Below are 19,593 nucleotides of genomic sequence, written 5' to 3'. Positions count from 1 at the left end.
GGTGCTGCAAGAACCTTACAGTAATTAAAACACTAAGAGCTTAATGAATTTGTCATAGCAGTTGCATTTAATAAATTACCACTTAAGTGAAAACTGGCATTTACAATGCCAAAACATAAGTAGGGTAAACCTTAGTAACTTTTACAAGAATTTTCAACCTAACTATACATTTTAGATGAATGACAGCTCTTAAGCAGCAAGCTCAGAATGAACATTATTCTCACAGCATTACTTGTTATGAATATGCTACAGCTCCCCAGACTGGAAAGAAATAAACCTTAATATTGCAGAAACAAAAAAACAACACAGAAAAGCTTGAAATACCACACAAAATGAACACAATGTGACTCCTTCCCACAGTCAGATGCTACAATGCAGAGACCTCCTGAAGAGTAGCACTGCACTCCATTCCTAACTTTTTTCTACTCCACATGAAACCAGAAGGGTACAGTGACAAAAAATGGTATGTTAATGAGATGATAAAGATTATTCTTATTATTCTAGTTACAGTATTTTGATCTTTTGACATCAAAAAAATCAGGGTCATAACTGCCTGTTATTGATTTATACTAGCAGAAATTAGGCTCAAATGTTAAATACAGATCAGTTAATATTTGCAGAAGAGTTTGAACATACAAAATGCTATGTAAGTAGCCAGTATTAAGTCTTCCCACACACTCATTCTGGCATGCTTCCAAGCAGGGAAGTCCCACAGAAACATTTCAACAGCAGTAAGGAGAAACAGAGAGCTCAGGCAATTGCAGCTATATTCACAACAGTCCTTCTAAGGAGCACCTGCAAAACTGGGGAGAACCAATGCCCACTGCCTGCTACAAATTCCAACACCAAAAAAGCAACTCCTGTTCCAACACAGCTTATATAAAGGCATGCTGAACAGCCCACATCTCTATAATCCTCTGTACAACCTGAAATGATCTGCAGAACTCCAAACATCTTGTAAATACGACTTTCCTGTTGCCTGGTATTCCTGACCAGACTGCAACTTCACAAAGCAAAGTCAGCCTACAATGCAGGTGTCAGTTTGATTTTCTTATAGAATTTTATTTTCAATACATCACAGCTCTGTCTAGAGCAGACTAGTTTTCCCAGATTTAAAATCTAAAATGGCAAGGAATTAGGCAATGAATCACAATGTAATAGCTTCTGATCATTCAAGAACAAAGCTCTTCCCAAACACGTAAAGAAAGCCAGTACCTTATTTGCCATGTTGCAAAAAACACTCTACAAGCTTTCTTCCAAGAATGGAAGAAAACAAAATTGTCTCAATTGTGCCAAAAGTGAGGTAAAGAGGAGAGGCACATGGCATGTTCAGGCATTTCTCAGTATCTCTGAAGGACAATATTAATACTTTATAAGATTAAAAAAGGGTATGTCTGATTTAATTATCAGGTACTCTTAGAGATAAGACCTGTAGCCTCAGGATGCCCCAAAAATCTCCAAAGCTAGGAGGGATGGGACCTCAGATCACTGCACAGCATGGTCCATACTCTGTAAACAGACCAGACCTCATGTACAGAACTGGCACTGCAGCTTCCAGGAACCACAGAAAACTCAAGAGTGCAAAGGCTCATAATAAGATCTAACCACAGCAGGCTGGTAAGCATCCAGCTGAAGGAGGAGGTCTAGCAGGGTTTTTACAACAGCATCTGATTAACCAAGCCAAAGCTGCAAGAAAAATCTTCTGTAACTGTTCTTAAAATCTCTTAGCCCTTCCATCTCGTTCCCAGTAACACCTGCATAACTTCTAACCAGCACACAGACTGAAACCAGAGAAAATGTACATCGTCTTCCTGCCTGCATAAATTAATGTAAATCAACCACAGTCCTGAATTTCCTTGTGGAGCTCTAATTGATCTATGACAGACTTCGCAACATTTCAGGGGAAGAAAAAAAAGATAAAATGGAGATCACTGCAGAGATCAGAGGACTACTTTTGGAATTGGCAAGCCAGCCTGATGGTTTTTATGAGTAAGACCAGGTAGAAAAGTAGATGACAGCAGGAATAAAGTTTCCTCTTCCTTGCTCTATGGTAACAAAACACATTGCTACTACTGTTGGACAAGGTAACTGATGAAACACTAACTACTGAAATATTGAGTATTTCTCTATTCTTACTGGCCAAAAGCTCCAATATCCTCTCTCATGCAGAAGCAACACACATTTGACTTCACAGGAATCTAACCCACAGAAAAATACTTTTCTTCAGAGTTTAGCTCACTAAACCAGTTCACCTGTAGGGTTCAAGTGGTCATGAAACAGGCACAAGGCTAACAGAGCATGAGATCAGGACACAGAAACAGAACCACCCTAGCAGCACCACCTGCTCATGGAACTGCCCTGTGGATGGGAAGGCTCACCTTCAGGAGCTTGAAGCGAACAAGTGTGAAAGGAAGAACACTATGAATGAGAGGAAACTGCAGGTGAAGTTATGTTGAAAAATTACTTCATTACATAACTGCTCAATTCTGTTCTTTCACATCAGTGAAGTAACTAGTCTCTCACCAACTATCCTCATAGCAAAAGCTTTTCAATGGATTGCCAGTTGGAGTTCTCCCCTCCAAATCCCATTCAAAAAGCCTTTAATGTTTAATAGTTAGGAATTCAAAAATTAAACTTTCAACACAAATATTTGCACACTTCCACATCTGGCAATGTACTCTTAGATTTAAGTTTTAACATTAAAGCATTTACTTACACTGTATGTATCTAATAACTCAATGCCAACATATTCCATGACAAAATAAAAAAGAGATGATGATAGAGCTGGACACACAAGGTACTTCTGAAATGGCTCTGGTATTCATCCTCATTTTCTTCCATATTCCTACCTTTCCTATCTTCCTAATCCCATTTCATCTCCTAGGATGCTTAATTCCTTATACACTAACAAATAATGCTTAAAGAAACTGAAAAACTTCAGCAAGTTTCTTAAATCCCCAAGTTCCCAGGAACATTGAGTCAATCTTGCATCCAGAAGAACCATTTGAATTTTTCCATGCTTTCCTTCACTGGAGATAGGGGAAGACTAAACCCATTTGTAGGCTTATGCAAGAATGCATAAATCCTCTCCTGTAAACAAAACTTCTCTAACCAGTTTTGAATGCAAGGTATGCTTTGCAGTTTACAGCCTCTTGGCACAAAAAGGAAAACCCTTGAGAATTCAATTTTACAGAGATTGTTACTGCATTTGGGGGTGAATAGGAAGAATCTTAATGAGTAACCTACTGCACATGAAGAGGATGACTTTCTGTATTTTCTTCTATCCAATGCTATTGAACTTAAAGTGTCTAAAAATGTTTTTGACATTTTTATATCATATTCATGTAAACAATCTGTCTTGCCACCTTTGAAAATTTCTGTTTAGCACTAAGGACTGCTCTGAGGCTCTAAGATAACTTTAATAAAATCCCTGTATTGCCAAATAGAAATTGAGCAGTATAACAGAGACAATGCAATGCAGCAAGATAAATAAAATTCCTAAAAACTGATTTTTTTATTATATTTCAATTGTCAAGCCACAGCTCATCTGTGTACAAAATCTGGTTTGTTTCATAGCATAGTGGCAATACAGTATACATGTCACTGCATCAGCAATACCTTTTAATTGATAAACATTTTTAAATAATCAAATACTAATATGTACCAGATCTGTAAACAGAACTTATCAAAACTAGCTGAATGGAAGCACACTCAATAAAACAAGAACAGCTTAAATGTAGAATATTGAAAATAAATGTGATTGAGTAGGGAAGAAAACCCAAACATTTTCCATTGTTATTGAAGCATTTGCCTTGTTAAACCATTTCTATGTTTGGTCAATCAACATGCAAAAGCCAGCTCCACCTTTTCTTCAGCCAATTGTTTATTAGGCAAGTAACAATAGACCTATACCACAGATCCAAAGAGATACTTGTGCAGCTTTCCTTTCTGGTTACCATAGTTTCAAATGAACTGTAGATCTCTAGAAATAATACTTATGAGAAGGAATAAAAATATCACTGCTTAAATAGGAAAACTGCAAGAAGAATCATTTTGATTAGTGTATGAATGGCACTTAAGTGAACAGGTTAATGCTTAGGAAAGGAAGCTTTACTTGCAAGACTTTGTCAGACACATTAAGTGAAGCTTGAGCACAGACAGAAGAAGGATAAATACAGCACATGGAACAAGAGGGAAAAGTAGGTACCAAAAAGTCATTCAGCAGCCATTTACCTGTCTCTTTTTCTAAAATTCCCAGCAAAAAACCATAATCAGCTCTAAATCAGGACATTATAGCTCCAAGCCTCCCACATCAAGGGATACTTTCTAAACATATATTGGGGGGTGAAAAACATGAATCTTCTCAAGGAAGTTAAGATAACTTTAAAATCTGAAATAAAGGAGTTTCCAATAGGAACAGCCTAATAGACTGTCAGAGAGATTGTGGAAACTTCATCCTCTGAGACATTCAAAACGTGACAAGCGGCCCTACAGGACAAGATTTAAGGAGAAGGCTGGATCAGACCTCCAGGGGTCCTTTCCCACCTAAGCAATTCTGTGACCAAGAACACAATTTTTTCATTGTGGCATTACTTCCAGGAAGCAACTGTGCATTCATTACACAAAGCTTTATTTCGTGTGGTGTTAAAAGAAAGTATTTTGGATACAGTTGTCCAAACAGGTCCATAAGAAACAATAAAAACAGTATATAGCCACACACCAAACTGGACCTTTCCTGCAAGAATACAGTTCCCATCCCTAAATACAGCCAGATTTTACAAATTCTTATGTTATTAATCTTAAATTATTAATATGATAGTCTTTCCTTTTCAAATATATTTAAATGGTATTCTTTACCCTAAATCAAAATATAATATATCAATTCTCTTCTCTATTTCCCTGCTGTAAGCATAGCTCTGCCACATGATATATAGACTGCAGCCACTGGTCATTCTTGCTTTGAAAAAAAAAGGTTTGATCAAACCTTCCCAGTTTAGTTCCTTGGAAAGAACATCATAATAATCAGTCCTCTGTTTATAAGAAAATCAGAAATGAAATGGCCAGTGGTCAGGATGCACTGCCATCTTACACAAATTAAATTTGTTCACCACTATAGCTGTAATTATAAAAATGTCTTATTCCAGGACTCCTGTCAGTCAGTCACCTTTAAATTGCAAACAAAATGCACATTAATTATAAAGCTGTGTTCTTCACATTTATGACTTTCATTGGGGATTTTTGTAACTTTGGTAATCTATACATTCAATCACCCACAGCACATAAATAAAAGTAACAGATGAAAAAACACAGACCTCCAGTATTCGCACCCCTACTCCACACAAACTCTACTTATAATGAACTCTCCTTGCTGGAAGATTACTCTCTGACAAAAAAAAAAAAAAAACTAAAACAAACAACCAATTATATAACTTGCTTACTATCTGCCCACTAAGCCTTGATATGGTCGAAATTTTAAGTTGATCCTTATTAAGGGATGAACCAAAAGTTTCACATAAAGGAATAACACGTAATAGCATAAAAGACTTAAAAAACCTTAGCTTGAATACCTTATTTTTATTTGTAAACAAAGTAGAAGTCAATTTTCTTTTAGCCAGATATGATGCTGCAAGGAAAGTCTTAAAACTGAGGCCGAAATCCCCTGTTCAGTAAGAAACTGCAATTCAGCCATAACCAAGAGCTGCACCATCACCTCCCCACCGACAATGTCCACCTCTTTCCAGTCAGTTCACATGGCCTCAGCAACAGGAAAACAACTGCACTAATTCCTCTCTGCTGTGTGACCACACGAAGTACACCACACACCCTGCCAGGAAGCATCCCAGGAGTGCTCCCAGGGCGCCTGCACTCGCTGGGACTGAGGGACCACTGGAGCAGGGACAAACCTGAGGGGAGCCTGCAGGCAGGGCCAGGTGTCCTGCACATCACCCACAGCCCACAAGCCAAGCAGCATTTCACCAAAAATGCAACTCCAAAGCCAAATCTGGAATGCAACCTCAACTAAATAAAGACGCATACCTAAGCTGTTACTTTTTAGAATAGTCAGTAGTTTCAGAAATGGTTTGTCTTTTCCAAAAGGGCAGTACATTCAGACTCATTATTTTATTAATAGGAAACCCTGACATTTCAGCTATAATTCTTATCAATCTAAACCACTGCAGAGATCCATTATATGGCAACAGGCACCACCTGAGACCTTTTTCAAAACACAAGCAGAAGTCATCAGCTTGTTCTATCAACCCTTGAACAACGGGAACAGATGCAAAAATACTTTCCTCTCTAGAGCTATACAGACGCAGTAACAAAAAACTGCTGCAGAACACAAAATGATTTCTAGTGTCACATATATTCCCTTGCTCTAATATAATAACTAATGTTTACTGAAATAAAGCATAGAAAAGTAAAATGCATAAAAGGTTGTATAAGGGCAGGACTAATAAGCCATTAAATTTGGAGCCATAAGAAAATAAACCACTCACCTACCTACCAAAAGAAATTTCATAAATAAAACCAAAACCAACCAACACATGTTCTCAGATACTTTTTTGGGTAGGTATTGTGATCAGCTTCTCAATCACAGATCACAAACTACCCTGCTATATATGCCAATCTTCTTCCATCTACTCCCTCTTCTGATCATATTTTTTTACAAAAATAAGCCTTCCAAAGGCAGCAATCATAGCTAGCTACACAATCAGAAAATGTGCAGAATAGACAACAATGAAGTACATACAAAGCAGCTATCAGAGGTAGCTGCACACAAATATAGTCCTACATGTCCTTAATTTCTGACTCAAATTGGCATAAACAAGATTAAATAGAGACTAGTCCTGGGCTCCTCCACGCAAATCTGCACCCATTAAAGGCTAGGAAAAGCCAGGTGCCACATGAAAGCCACAGGGGTACCCTGGGGGATCACATTTTCCCACATTCCTATCTCCAAAACTGGGTGCCAGATCTCAGAAAATGTTTGTGAAAGGTTTCCCTTTTCCTCTTTTCTAACTAAGATCTCACTGATCTAGGATAATTAAACTGGAAAACTTGGAAATACAGAGATACTAAAAACTGATTGAGTATTCTGTGAAAGAATGGAATGGCGTAACACATCAAATCTAGGATTCTGGTCTAGTCCCAGCAATCTCACCCATCAAACTGACAGGATCAAGAAAAAAAAACACAGTTCATGTGTTGATACCCCCTGAACACTGAAACATTTTTCTTAATACAAGCTTCCCAACTTCAAACCAACACCACTCCTACAATTTTCTGTGATGATCTAAATGAAGGTCACCTTCAGAGATTTCCCTTTGTATTTATTCTCACAAAAAATTAATTTCCAATTTTACCATATTTTTATGAACTTCAAGATGAGAATATTTAAGGAAAATAAATCCTAGTTAAAACAACATAGGATTAAAACTACAATTTCAACCCTGTACTCTCAAAATGAGTTTTTGCTATAGCACTCTTAAATACCTGACCTTGTCAAAAGTCACATCAGTTTAAGGCTCACCCTTAAACTACAAAGACACAACGAACTTTTTGAAAGCAGATTTTTTTCCTAATATGAAAAGCCAACGGAAGTCACTGTACTGATCCTCAAACACGAAACCTGCTGACCGAATGGAACAGCTTTACTCCTCGCAGCAGCCTTGCAGACGGACGGCAGCCCCCAGCAGCCGCAGCTCCGCTCCGGCCCCGCCGCCGGGGCGCCCCCTGGGGACCGGGGGCGGCGCTGCACGCGCGGCGGGAGCGGCTCCCGCTCCGCTCCGCTCCGCGCCGCTCACCCGCCCGCAGCCCCGCTCCGCTCCGAGCCCACAGCACGGCAGGCGCAGGAGGCAACAGGAGGCCCAGAGCAGCCCACGCCGCACGACTCCCGTGCCAGTGACCCAGGAACTACGGCACTTGAGGAGTTCCCATTTTTACTTTGCCTTTGAGTTTAAAGGGGAATTCACCTAAAACGCTGGACGGCACTGAATCCAAACCATTTAAGTTTTGTGATGCACATGAAAAAGAGCTCTTTCCATCCCTCGTATATTTGCTGTGTGCAAGCTTTTTTCCAACCTAAAACTCCAATTCCCCGCTCACCTGTTTCCCAAGGACTAGATTATCATTCTCGTCTTCTTAGTCAATGATCCTCATATAATATGAAGTTATCAGAATATGAATGTTTTAAGTGATACTGAGAAAGAGAGCAAAGCTTTTATTTAATAGTATTAAACTGGTATGTTGATGGCTGCTATCAATCACTTCTTTCCATGACAAAACAAGTACTGAACCAGATGATGCTCTTGGAAATTCTCACATCTCGCTGACATAGACCAAATCGACAACATATTCCTCTTTCCAGTATGTTTTCTTAATTACACACATCAAAAAAAAGAGGAAAAAGGAGGAAAAAACCAAACAACCAACATGCACCACCAAAACCCAACAGAATCATTCTGGAAATTCACACCTACAATATTCTAAGTTTTCGAATTAGTCGGAGAAGGAATGGCCACTGCAGGCAGAGATCACACTAAGCTGAAAACCTTGTCTCATCTGACAAACACAGAATTCCAGTACCACAACCAACAAGCACAAATAACAAGCAGAAATATTTGCTTATTTTTTGGGATTCATTTGGTGAAATAAGCAACTGAAGTATTTCAGGTTTCTGTAAAACATACAACCTGTTTTTACTGGCACACAAGTCTCAGAAAAGCTCAGCTCTCCTAAAATATTTGCCTGCAGCAAAACAACTGAGACAGTAAGACCACAAATGAAAATGACAAACGAGGATGCTGGAATCATTCTAAATTTGAGCCATAAGTGACAAAGAGCAATCTAATTTTAAGAAGTTCATAAAGCTTTGATGTGCCAACATCATTTCATGACTTAGTTAAGTCTAACACAGTTGCTCCCACCACCAAGAGCAGCAACTTTCAAGTGGTTTGTTGCCTGCAGCTATTTTCTACAGGAGACTGCAGTAGCATGTAATATTCAAGAGAAGCTGTCTACACTACTTTATTTTTTATAATTCAGTTGCTATTGGTAAGTTATACTGAGAAGAAATAAACCTAGAGAGTATTTAACTGACAATTCTATTTACACTCCTTCCAAGTGGAAATTATTTCACTCCAAATGTTGAAAGACTTGAACACGTAAAGTTCAATTGTGATATATTTATGGAATTTGAGTTAGATTACCAGCCAGCTAACTGAATACTCCAGTTTATAAAATGAATGCTATTCAAGTAACATAATGCATTTTTACACTAAATATTTTAATAAGCTACAAAATAGAAATTTTTTGTCATCCATAGAAGCAAGTTTTTTTAAGATATATTTAAATATCACAGGATCCTTGATTCAAACCAACTCAAATTAATTTGTTTTCAGTTGCAAAACACCAAGACTTTATATCTAAAAGATGAGAGCTGTACATAAATTTTACCTTAACTTCTTAAATACAAGTTTAACAAATCCTTACACTGGTTATTGCCTTTATTCAGCATTATCTTCTTGAAACTGTAAATGTATGAAAAAGCTCCAAAAGCATAACTCTGGCCCAAGTACATAACTTGGAAGTTATCTGAAGGCTAGGAAGTATCACAGAAAAAATAAAGTCTCTCCTATCTCCCAGTTCCATGCCTGTGGACTTTTTGGTTGGTTGAATTCAAGCTTATACAACAGCCAACTTTAAGTTTACTACAGCTAACTTAATACAAACAACAGCAACAGAAATTCAGGGGTTTTTGACACAGGTTTGTGCCTACAGCCCACCTGTAGACAACACAATGAAATGTCACTGGTTTTGTCAAGGACCAACATAGGCCATATGAGTTACACAGCAAGACCTATTTGTCAGAGATGGGATTCAATTAATATTTTTCTCCATTGTATAACTTCAAAGATTTTTTTAATCAGAACAGTGTAGGGATTCCAGCCCGTTCACCTCCAGGGCTTTCAGCAGCAGAAAATATTCATGTTTATGCTAAAAGCAAGGCATTTCTCACACCCTGTTTCATTCAGCAATGAAACTGTTATCATGCCATAAAAGAAAACAAACTATGTTACCCAATCAAGAGCCCTGTACCAGATCTGTGGTACTGAGTTTGTGACTGATCACCAGGAAGACAGATCCACAAAATTATGAGTTGAGGATAATGAACAAGTGATACCAAGATGACAGAGACTAATGATGGTCAATTGCACAATCACTCGGCATTTATTTCTCTGCACACAATCAGGCAGCCTGCATATGGATAAGTCTTGGGAGAGTTCAACACCAGATAAACACTCCAGGAATAATAATACATAGACCACTGATTTAAAGAAAAGAGACTATAAAAACGGGAAAAGTTGTTTTGAATGATCAAGCACTACAAACAGGAAAGAAGTAATCACAAATCGAGACGGAACTGCCAAGGGTTAACAGGGAGACTTCTGCTTGGAGAACAACACCTCGCTGTAGGAAACGCCAGGAACTCCCATTCTTGGTCATTGAAAACAGGATTCAACAAAACTCCCAGAGAGCACGAAAGCGCCGTGCAAAGGCTCCCCGAGAAGCGATCCAAAAGGCGTTTTCCTCCGGCTGCCGCGCAGCAGCCCGGCAGCCGCGGGAGCGGAGCGGAGGGGCCCGGCCGGGCGCGGAGGAAGCGGCCGCCTCCCGCGCGGCGGCGGCCAATGGGCGGCGGGCGCGGCCCGAGGCGCGGCGAGCAGGCCCGGCGGGGCCGCCGTGACGCACTTGGGCAGCCGCCCGCCCGCCCGCCCGCCCGGCCGCGCCGGCACGGCCCCCCCGCAGCCCGCGCCGGGCGGCGGCCCCGGGGCGCGCAGCGAGCGCGGGGTCACAGCGGCGGCTCGGGCGCCTCGGGAGACCGGACACGCCAGGGTGTGGCTCGGGGAGCGCACGGGAAGGGAAAGCTTTCGAGCGCGGGGGGGGCAGCAGCGCTACCCGGGCTGCCAAAAAGTAATAAAAAAATAAAACAAACGGGGAAAAACCCCAAACAAACAAAAAAACCCAAAAAATCCAACACCAAAGTAAACAGCCAACCTCCCATTGCCCCTCAGTAACTAGAACACCGGACTCGGCGGTGATCGAAACTTTGTGTCACCTCGTAACGCCGCATCCCGTGGGAACACAAGAAAGGAGAGCCGGGCCCGGAGAGTATAATAAATAAATAAAAGCAGCGACAGAGGGGCCCGATCGCTTCCACGCCCGCTCGCGGGGGCGAGGAGAGAGGGGTGGGGGGGGGAAACTGAGGTCGGTGGGTCCCGGATCTCCACGGGGCACACGGATTATACAACGCTGCCAGAAGAGAGGAAGGCATGGAGGCAGCGCGGCCGGAGCGCAGCGGTGCGGGCCCCCAAGGCCAGCACGCCCAGCACCCAGGGATGCGCTCGGGCAGGGACAGGAATTCCCGGAAAACAGGGCCTCCCAGCCCAGCCATCTGCGGCCGCTCTCCTCTGCCCCTCGTCCCTAACCGCAGCAACTATATATGCATATATACACACGTATATCTATATATATATATATATATATTTTTAATACGTGTAGCGAAAATAAGCGCCCAGAAAAGAGAAACACCAGGAAAGCTCTCGTTTCCTACCTGGGCAGGGTTCAGCTCAGTTCAGTGCGTGCCGAGGAGGAGGGGGCAGAGGAGCACTATCTAAAACAAAAGTGGCGCCAAAACCCCCCAGTAAGAAGCATTCTCCTTCCTCCTCCTCCTCCTCCTGCCCCCCTCCCCCACCGGGGCCGGCGAGAGCCCAGCGGGGTTCCAGCAACACGCGGCTCCCGGCATCGGGCGTCCCCGGCACAAGTTGGCAAGCGCCCTTTCTTTACAAAAAAAAAAAAAAATAAAGGAAGCCGAACGGAAACTGCCACAACTCTTCCTCTTAGCGGACAGCAGCCGAGGAGCTCGGCCAAAGTCACTCGGAGGGGAAAACTCGACCCACAAAGGCCTTCGCCGTGCTGGGCGCCGGGGCGGGGGGCAGCGAATGGAGGCGGGGGGGAAGGTGCAGGTCAGTCCCTACCGACCTCCTCACTCGGGCCGAAGGAGCCCCGCTTCCGCCAGCCCTCCTGTGCAGTCACGGGGAAGGGCGGCCAGAGTTCCCCAGCTCTGGGAAGAGAGGCTGAGGAGACAAACCCCGATCCCTCGGCACTTCCCTGCGCGGGGAACGCGCCGGGAGCGGGCTGGAAGGAAGAACTCGGCTGCTGGGCAGCGGGGAGCAGGGGGAAGGGAGCGCTGTCAGGGGTGCGAGTCCCCTGCCCGCGGCCTCCCCCGACACTCGACCCCGGGGCACGGGCAGCCGCCCCACCATTTTCTCTGCGCGGCCCAGCGCTCCCCCCGAGCGCCGCTCGGGCCCCGACCCCATTCCCCTCGCTTGCCCACCCGAGCGGCTCGGCCCGGCCCGGCTCGCCCGCACACACACCCCACGCACACAATGCCCGAGTCCTCCATCTTGCCGGCAGCCCCTGCTCGGCTCGGCAGAAGGGGGGAGGAGGAGGAGGAGGAGAAGGCGGTTCTCCATTTTAGCTCGCCGAGCGCCGGGCCCGGCCTGCCCGCGGCCGGCTCTGGGGAGGAGGAAGGGGGCCGGGGCGGGCAGGGGGGCCGCTTTCGGCGCCCTCTCGCTCTCTCACTCGCGCTCCGCTCGCCTCCCCCCTCCCCGCCGCGGCGCGCCGGGAACGGGGGGTGGGGAAGCGGGGGGCTGGAGTGTTTTCGCGGCTCGGCCCCGCCGTCCTCCATCTTGGCTGCGCGCAGTCCCCGCGGCCAGCCGGCCTGGCGCCCCGTGCGGGCCCGGGGGCCGCGGGCCCCGGCCCGGCCTCTCATCGCCGCGGCGCGCCGCGATCCCGTGTCCCCCCGCCAAACTTCCAGAAGCTTCGCCGCCATTTTCTAACTTACCTTGCCCAGTGTCGGCGTAGGCAGCGAGGAGGCCCCGGCGCGCAGCTCCGCTCCCGTATCCCCGGCGCGGCTCGCCGGCTGCGCGCCCGTCCCGGCCGGTGCCGGGCTGTGGGCGCGGAGGGGGCGCGGGGCGCGGGCGGGTCGGGGTTATTTAATTTGGCGGCGGCGCTGGGGATTGTTTGGGGTGTTCGCTGCTCGGCGGCTCGCGGGCGAATGGAGGGCGCAGGCGCCACCTGGCGGCCGCCCAGCGGGGCCCGCTCTCCTGGGCGTGGGGCGACACCTGCCGGCCGGCCGCGGCAGCGCCGCGCCGAGCGGGGTAAACAAGGCGCGGCGCATGCGCGGGGCGGGCCGCCATGGGCTCGGCAGCGGGGCCTAAAAAGGAGCGGCCGCGCGGGGCCGGCCCGCGGGACGCGCCCGGCCGCACGCAGGGCCCGGGCTCTGCTGGGGCAGCCCTGCCCTGGTCGGGCGTGACCGCCCGGCCGAGGCAGAGCTGGGCCTCCCGGAGTGCCCCGCGGTGCCGCAGGGCTCTGCTCGCTGCCTGCGCCGCGCCGCCGGGAAGTGGAGCCGTGGCCCGGCAGATAACGCACGGTTCCCCTCACGGGTGCCGGGTGCCTTATCTCGGGAGCGGGCTCCAGAACCGCTCTGTGCTCCGAGCCCAGTGAGCGCCTGTGGGTTCCTTCTTTCTGCCTGCGTGAGGGTTGTACGAACCTGGAGCGATCCCTATAACCACTACAGAATTCCTAAAGTAACCAAATATGCAATTTGTGACGCCTGTTTTTTTGGGGTTTTTTTTTTCACCTTATTGTGTAATGCTAAGCACATTGCTCATGCTGAATAGTTCCACGTACGATTATATTTAGATCAGTCAGCACAATAATAGTTTTGTGCTGGTAATTAGGCTTTAATCACTCTCTTGTGTTTATCTACTTACAATTTTGGGGACAGCGTTAGCATAACTAAGCAGTCGCTAAACCGAGTTCCTCTGCTCACCTGCCTAACAAAGGCAGGGTATTTAAGAGAAGAGGATCCACCAGCTCCAGTCTTTTCAAAATTAAGATGAGGCATCCCGCAGAGAAAATAACGCTTACAATGGAAACCGTGATCTAAAAACAAAATTTAAAAAAAAGAAAAAAACAAAGCCGGTGCAATGTAAATTGATGACACCTAGGAATTCTAGATACAATCTGTCGGTACATGAGACAGGCTTACAAAAATAAATTCTATTCTGTAGCTTGAACTCACATTTCAGAATAGTTTTGCACCTTCTGTCAAGTTCAGGGGAAACAAAAAAAAAAAAAAAAAGACTGCCTTGTAGGGAACACTAAAATAGCATCCTGAATGCCCAGTCGTACAACCGTGTTCACGGTTTCAATTACAGCTACAGGTGCTGCTGATGATCTTTCATGTTAATCTGATAGCGTCTGGAAAATGTAGAAGAATTGTGTATTAAAAATACCACACTTAATGTAAGCCTTAAAAATTAACTATATTGTTACAAAACGACATTTAAGAATAATGGAAAGGAGCTGGATCCATTTGTGCCTTTCCCATACAAAGTCAACTTCTGACAGCTGCCATATAGACAACCTTTCCATAAAAATAAACTACAACATTTTGCCTGCACAAAGAATTCCAGTAATGTGTCTTCTGCTTGAGATACAACAGGGATAACTCACACTAAAACTCCAATCCAAAACTTTGCAAGGTTATTGCAGTTTACTGCAGGAGCTGGCAGGAACACGAGGCAGCTCCAGCCAGCTGTGCATGAAATACATGTACAGCACATGGATTCTGTTCTATTCCAAAATCACTCACACTTGAGCTCACAGCTGAGAGGTTTTAGGTAAATGTGCTTACCTAACGTGAAGCAACCGTGACACAGTTTTTCAGGTGTGGTTTTGAAGGAATGAGTGTGCAAGCGCTGACAATACCATGGCAGAGCTCAGCCCATTCCCAAAGCTGACTCAGGCTTTGGAAGCCCAGATCCATAACACTTCTGGGTGTCCTGACTCACAGGACAGAATTTGCTTTTTTCTGCTTGTGACAAAACATGGAAGCACTCTAGAGACCAGACTGCAGGTGCAGCAGCACACTGCAAGCCCCTGGTCACAGAGCCTGCCTAAGAGGATTTCGCACTCTCCAGCTCCATTTCCTCCCTCACAGTTGTTCCCTTCAGCTGTTTGCTCAGCCCTGTCTTAGCAAAGCTGTTGCCTCATCGGAGAAGGGGAGAGGGACATTTGTTCTCTCAGGTTTGATTCCCACCCCCCAGCCCAGATCATTCTCTGAGCTGTTCCAGTACAGCTGCAGGAGCACTGAGGTCAGCACAGCTGAAGGTGCTGAGAGCTGTGCTGAGGCCAGGAAAGTTTGTGCTCTGCTCCAGTGACCAGAAGACAGAAATTTCTTAAGTCAACTGAGCCCTGTGAGGATTCCTCACCTTTAAGGGAGCCAAACTGGCTCTCTGAAGAGCCTGACTCCTGCATTTTCCTTATGAAGAGATCGTGCTTCTGGGACTGAGCCTTCCATTTGGTACAACAGAGAAGATCATGAAAAGCAGTTCCTCTGCAAGCCCATCACTTCTGTCTAAGCTACCAGTTCCAGAGTGGGCTTCTGCCATCAGTTCAGACTTTGGGGAAAAAAAACAAGACCATCCTGAAGTTTCTATACAGTTTTAGCATACTAGCATCCTTTCCAATACAATGAAAAATGTAAAAGAAAAACAAGTGCTATCTAAGCATTATAAAGAAAAAGAGATATTTTAAATTCTGACCTGTCTAGAAAGGATTTATATCTGATAGAAAAGAAGTTCTGTGAAAAACTAGGAGAAAGTATTTCACAGGACTATGTCATCTTTTTCAGAAAAGCTACTCTTTAGGTGCTTCAAATTCCACCATTTCTGATATTGAGCCCAATTTAGAGAAGATTTAACAAAGACTTTACAGGCACTGTTATTATGCTTGATCCAAAGAGAGCTTCATGATCAGTGACACAGGAAACAGAGCAGGGAGAGGGCAGATACCAATTCTGTGTCTGAATTAATGGCCAGAGGTTCACCACAAGAGAAGATCAGAATAAACTCAAGCTGCCAGATGGCTGATTCATTTTCCCAGGCAGGAGATTCATGCTCATGCTGCTTCCTTTCTTTTCATGCTTCTTCCTTTTCTTTCTCCTGAAGAATAGGAAGCCCCTCTGCTGTTCCAGTTCCTCATTTGTATTATTAAAAAAACCCAAATAAACAAAACAACCAATCAAAAACAGACAACAAAAAACCAAAATAACAAACAAACAAACAAACAAAAAAAGCCACCACCAACACACCACCACCCACAATCATTTATTTATTTATTTAAAGACTTTTCTTTTGAGAATTGAAGAAAGAAACCAGAATTTGTATACTGGATCACCCAAGGTGAGGTGGTAGCTTTGATGGCCTGTATTGAATAAGCCCTGACCATACTTTTGTGTGTTGAGATGGGTGCAGAGGGAAAAAGCAGTCTTCCCAGTCAATTTTTTTCCCCCAGATTTTGAATCTGGCTTAGTCACTCCAGGGAAATCTGCTCTAAATCCTTTTGAAGATGAGCTATTACATAAGAAACAAAAATAAAGACCAAAAAATGGGTTACTTTCCCATAATTTGCAGGAGATTGCACATCAGTAGCTCCTTAGGTCTTTCCGTGCTCTGTGAATAATTTCTTCCTTTTTCCATTTATGTAAGTCTCCCTTGTGTGCCCCTATTTCTCACCAGGTCTTTCCAGAACACCCAGCTTGTGTCTGAATTTTCTTTGATTCAATAAGATTCTGCCTGTTCCTTCTGTGAAGGAGCACAGGATCACAGTTTGTCCCATACCACTACAAAGAAAGGAAGTTTTAACTCCCCTTCATCAGCAGCTCTAAACAAGAACAGGATCCCAGTAAGTTGCAGATGCCTTCCTGCTAATTGCATTATGAGCAGCAGCTTTACTCAGCCCCCTGTGCCACTTGTTACCCAAAGCCCTGAGCTCCCCTGTTTGAGTGAGGTACTCTTTCTGTGTCTCATTCTTTAAGACAGCAGATTCTGAAGTTCCATCAGCAAACTGCTGTAAAGGCCACACCAGGTTTTGGTAGGAAATAGTGAAAAGCCCTTCTCCTGGCTGCAGTCAGGACAAGTCACTTTCACCTGAGGCATCACCTCACCCTAGGCACAGGAATACCAATCAGGCCACCTCTCTTGGATTCTGGACACAATGTGCTCCAGTTTCCAGATGTAGGGAAGTTTTTGAAGATAGGCAAGACATTATTTGTGTTCTGTAGCTAAGTCCAGGCAGAGGAACCATGAATCAAGGTCCATTTTATGAGTCAGGCACTGTGACAGCATCAGTGACAAAGTCTGAGGAGGAAGCACAGGAACCAGAGAAACATGTTTCAAACTGGGTAAGCCAGGAAAGGGCCTCCTTAAAGGCAGCAAAGAACAGAGTGTGTGACAGAAAAGGGGCTGGGGTAAGAGGCTGCCAGGAACTGAGACAAAGTCAAGCAGGCCAAACAGCACAACTGATGCCAAGCAAGGCAAGCAGCTTTAGCTGTGAAATTATATCAGACTCTGGATGTGTAGGGCTCCCAACCCATCAGGAACACAAAGCAGTTCTCAGCTGGTCAGAGCTCACAGGGCTCCAGCCCCCCTGAGACTGATATGGAGCCAGGGCTTGCCTAAAAAGGGGAGAAGGGGCTGGCTTGTGGTTAGGTGAAATTCAAGTGGAAGTGAGACAGAAACAACATTATTCAGCTCAACCTCTGCCCAGGATCATAGAGCAAAACAATTATGAACAACAAAGTCAAATAGTTTTGTGTTTAAGCTCTGAAGAAAATTCCCTATCAAATATATGGGACAGCACTCCTCTGTATGTGCAGGCAAACACAACATTTGCATCATGTACCTACATGTACCTTGTCTTTACCTCACGAATTACTGAGGCTGGAACTCAGGGGCTTAAAGGGGAAGTCTAGGCAGTGGGGGGTTGTTACTGACAGATAAGGTCAAGGAACAGATAACTCTCTCAGATTAACTGGTATGGTTTTCTGGGGCCGACCTACCACATTCCCAAGATCCTCTATAAATGTCTGTCCCTAACACAAGCTTCCTTTGGTTTAGTTTTCACCATCAACCAACTTCAAGGTTTCTTTCAGACTGTGTTTCTCCTAAGTCACTCCCCTACTGCCAGTTGTGTCTGGGGCTCAAGGCCTTTTCTGCTGCCTCAACTCTGACACAGTGGGTGGTGGAAGCAAAGCAAAGTGTGATGGTGTCATTAGCTGAGATTAAGGGTTTTTGTAAATGGCACAATGCATAACAAGTAGCAAGGAATACAACAGCTTATGACTTGTTGGGGGATTGCACAGATGTTCAAAACCGTTAAGATAAAAATACTTCTTTCAGACTGTAACTTTTTTGAGTAACAGTAGCAGTCCTGCAAAGTGCCAGCAGCTGTGAAGGAAGTGTTTTCCCCTAAGTGGCAAAGGGCACACCTGGGATGCTCACCATAAACACCGAGCACAGCAAGTCCCACTCTCACTCCCCCTGGGAGCCCCCACTTCTCCCTTCCCTGCACCTCTGGTTCCAACTGTGGGCCTAGCAGAAGTGAAACTTCCAACTTGGAACGTGGGTCTTCCTAAAAGAAACATGCAATTGCCAATTAGGCCTTTAAGAAAGCAACTGTTGACGAAGTTATAAAAGTCCTAAATTGTGATGCAGGTGTCCAATTGTTATTTTTGGTACATCTGTTTTGCAAAACACCCATTTGAAGCAACTTTTCTGGTGCTGGTACCCTGCGGGCAGAGCTCCCATACTGACTGCAGTAACACCACACGGTCGGGTGTGCAGGACAGGGAGCTAAAGCCAGTCCTGGACTCAGAGGCTTCCCTCTGCAGCACAAGAGTTAAAGGGAAGAGATGCTGTGGCTTGACACCCACCTTGGAAAAGCCTGCATTCAGAAGATGAACTATTTGGCTTATTGATGAGAGTCACAGTGGTGACTCTCATCACACACTGCAAAATGAAGTTACGTAAGAGAAATTGTTTCAAGAGTTTTACAGCAAGATCTAACAATATAAAATCAAAAAGACATAACATGAATAGATTTAAATGCTGTCTTGGTAATCTTTGAAGGTTATAATAATTCACTCTCCAAAATCTGAAGGTGACCATACGCACTTATACTAAACTTGGCTTTTTAGCAATTATTGTAATGATTCTTCACAGTAGGACTCTGCAAATGTGCTTTTCATTTTTTGATAGTAAGCACCATTTTTCAGTTTGAGAGCAAAACTAATTCCAGTCTCTCCAATGCATTTCCAGCAATTATTACTTATAAAGAAATTTATCTCAGCTAATACAATAGCTATCCTTAAATTAGTAATTATCTAAAGGCAACCAAATAGTTTTTGATCAGCTTTAAATATTATATACTCACAATATAATTAATATAATTTTGTTCCAGATTTTTCTTGAGGTTTTGTTTATCCAAATCATTCATAAATTAATATATACCATCTTCTTTCCTGTTCTAGGAAAAAGCAAGTTTTTTGGGAAGTTAGTTACAGAGGCATGTTCTTTAGTTAACACTTATAGATGTACTGTAATGTTGTCACTATTGCTTAATAGGAATTCACAGTTAAGAAAAAATTGAAGATATAATCTGAATTTCAACACAGATTGTTTATCA

The 19,593-nt window shown here is 44.3% G+C and overlaps 1 protein-coding gene across 5 annotated transcripts in view; it reads right to left on the bottom strand.

Annotated features, from left to right (window-relative positions):
* The window catches only part of STAG2 (STAG2 cohesin complex component), a 73,024-nt gene extending 59,895 nt beyond the window's left edge, over positions 1-13,129 (bottom strand). For 2 of the 5 annotated variants that reach the window (XM_064426802.1, XM_064426800.1), the window contains exon 1: positions 12,905-13,129. The gene's annotated coding sequence lies outside the window, so the exon portion shown is untranslated. Of the gene's footprint in view, positions 1-11,611; positions 11,763-12,443; positions 12,599-12,904 lie in introns of those variants that run through there. The other 3 variants (XM_064426797.1, XM_064426799.1, XM_064426798.1) reach the window with 3 other exon arrangements.
* Between the last annotated feature and the right edge of the window lie 6,464 nt (positions 13,130-19,593).

Source organism: Passer domesticus, chromosome 7 (genome assembly GCF_036417665.1).
Source record: "Passer domesticus isolate bPasDom1 chromosome 7, bPasDom1.hap1, whole genome shotgun sequence".
Classification (NCBI taxonomy): Eukaryota; Metazoa; Chordata; class Aves; order Passeriformes; family Passeridae; genus Passer; species Passer domesticus.
Note: the sequence above shows the minus strand (reverse complement) of the source record. Positions and strands in the feature narration are given on the sequence as shown.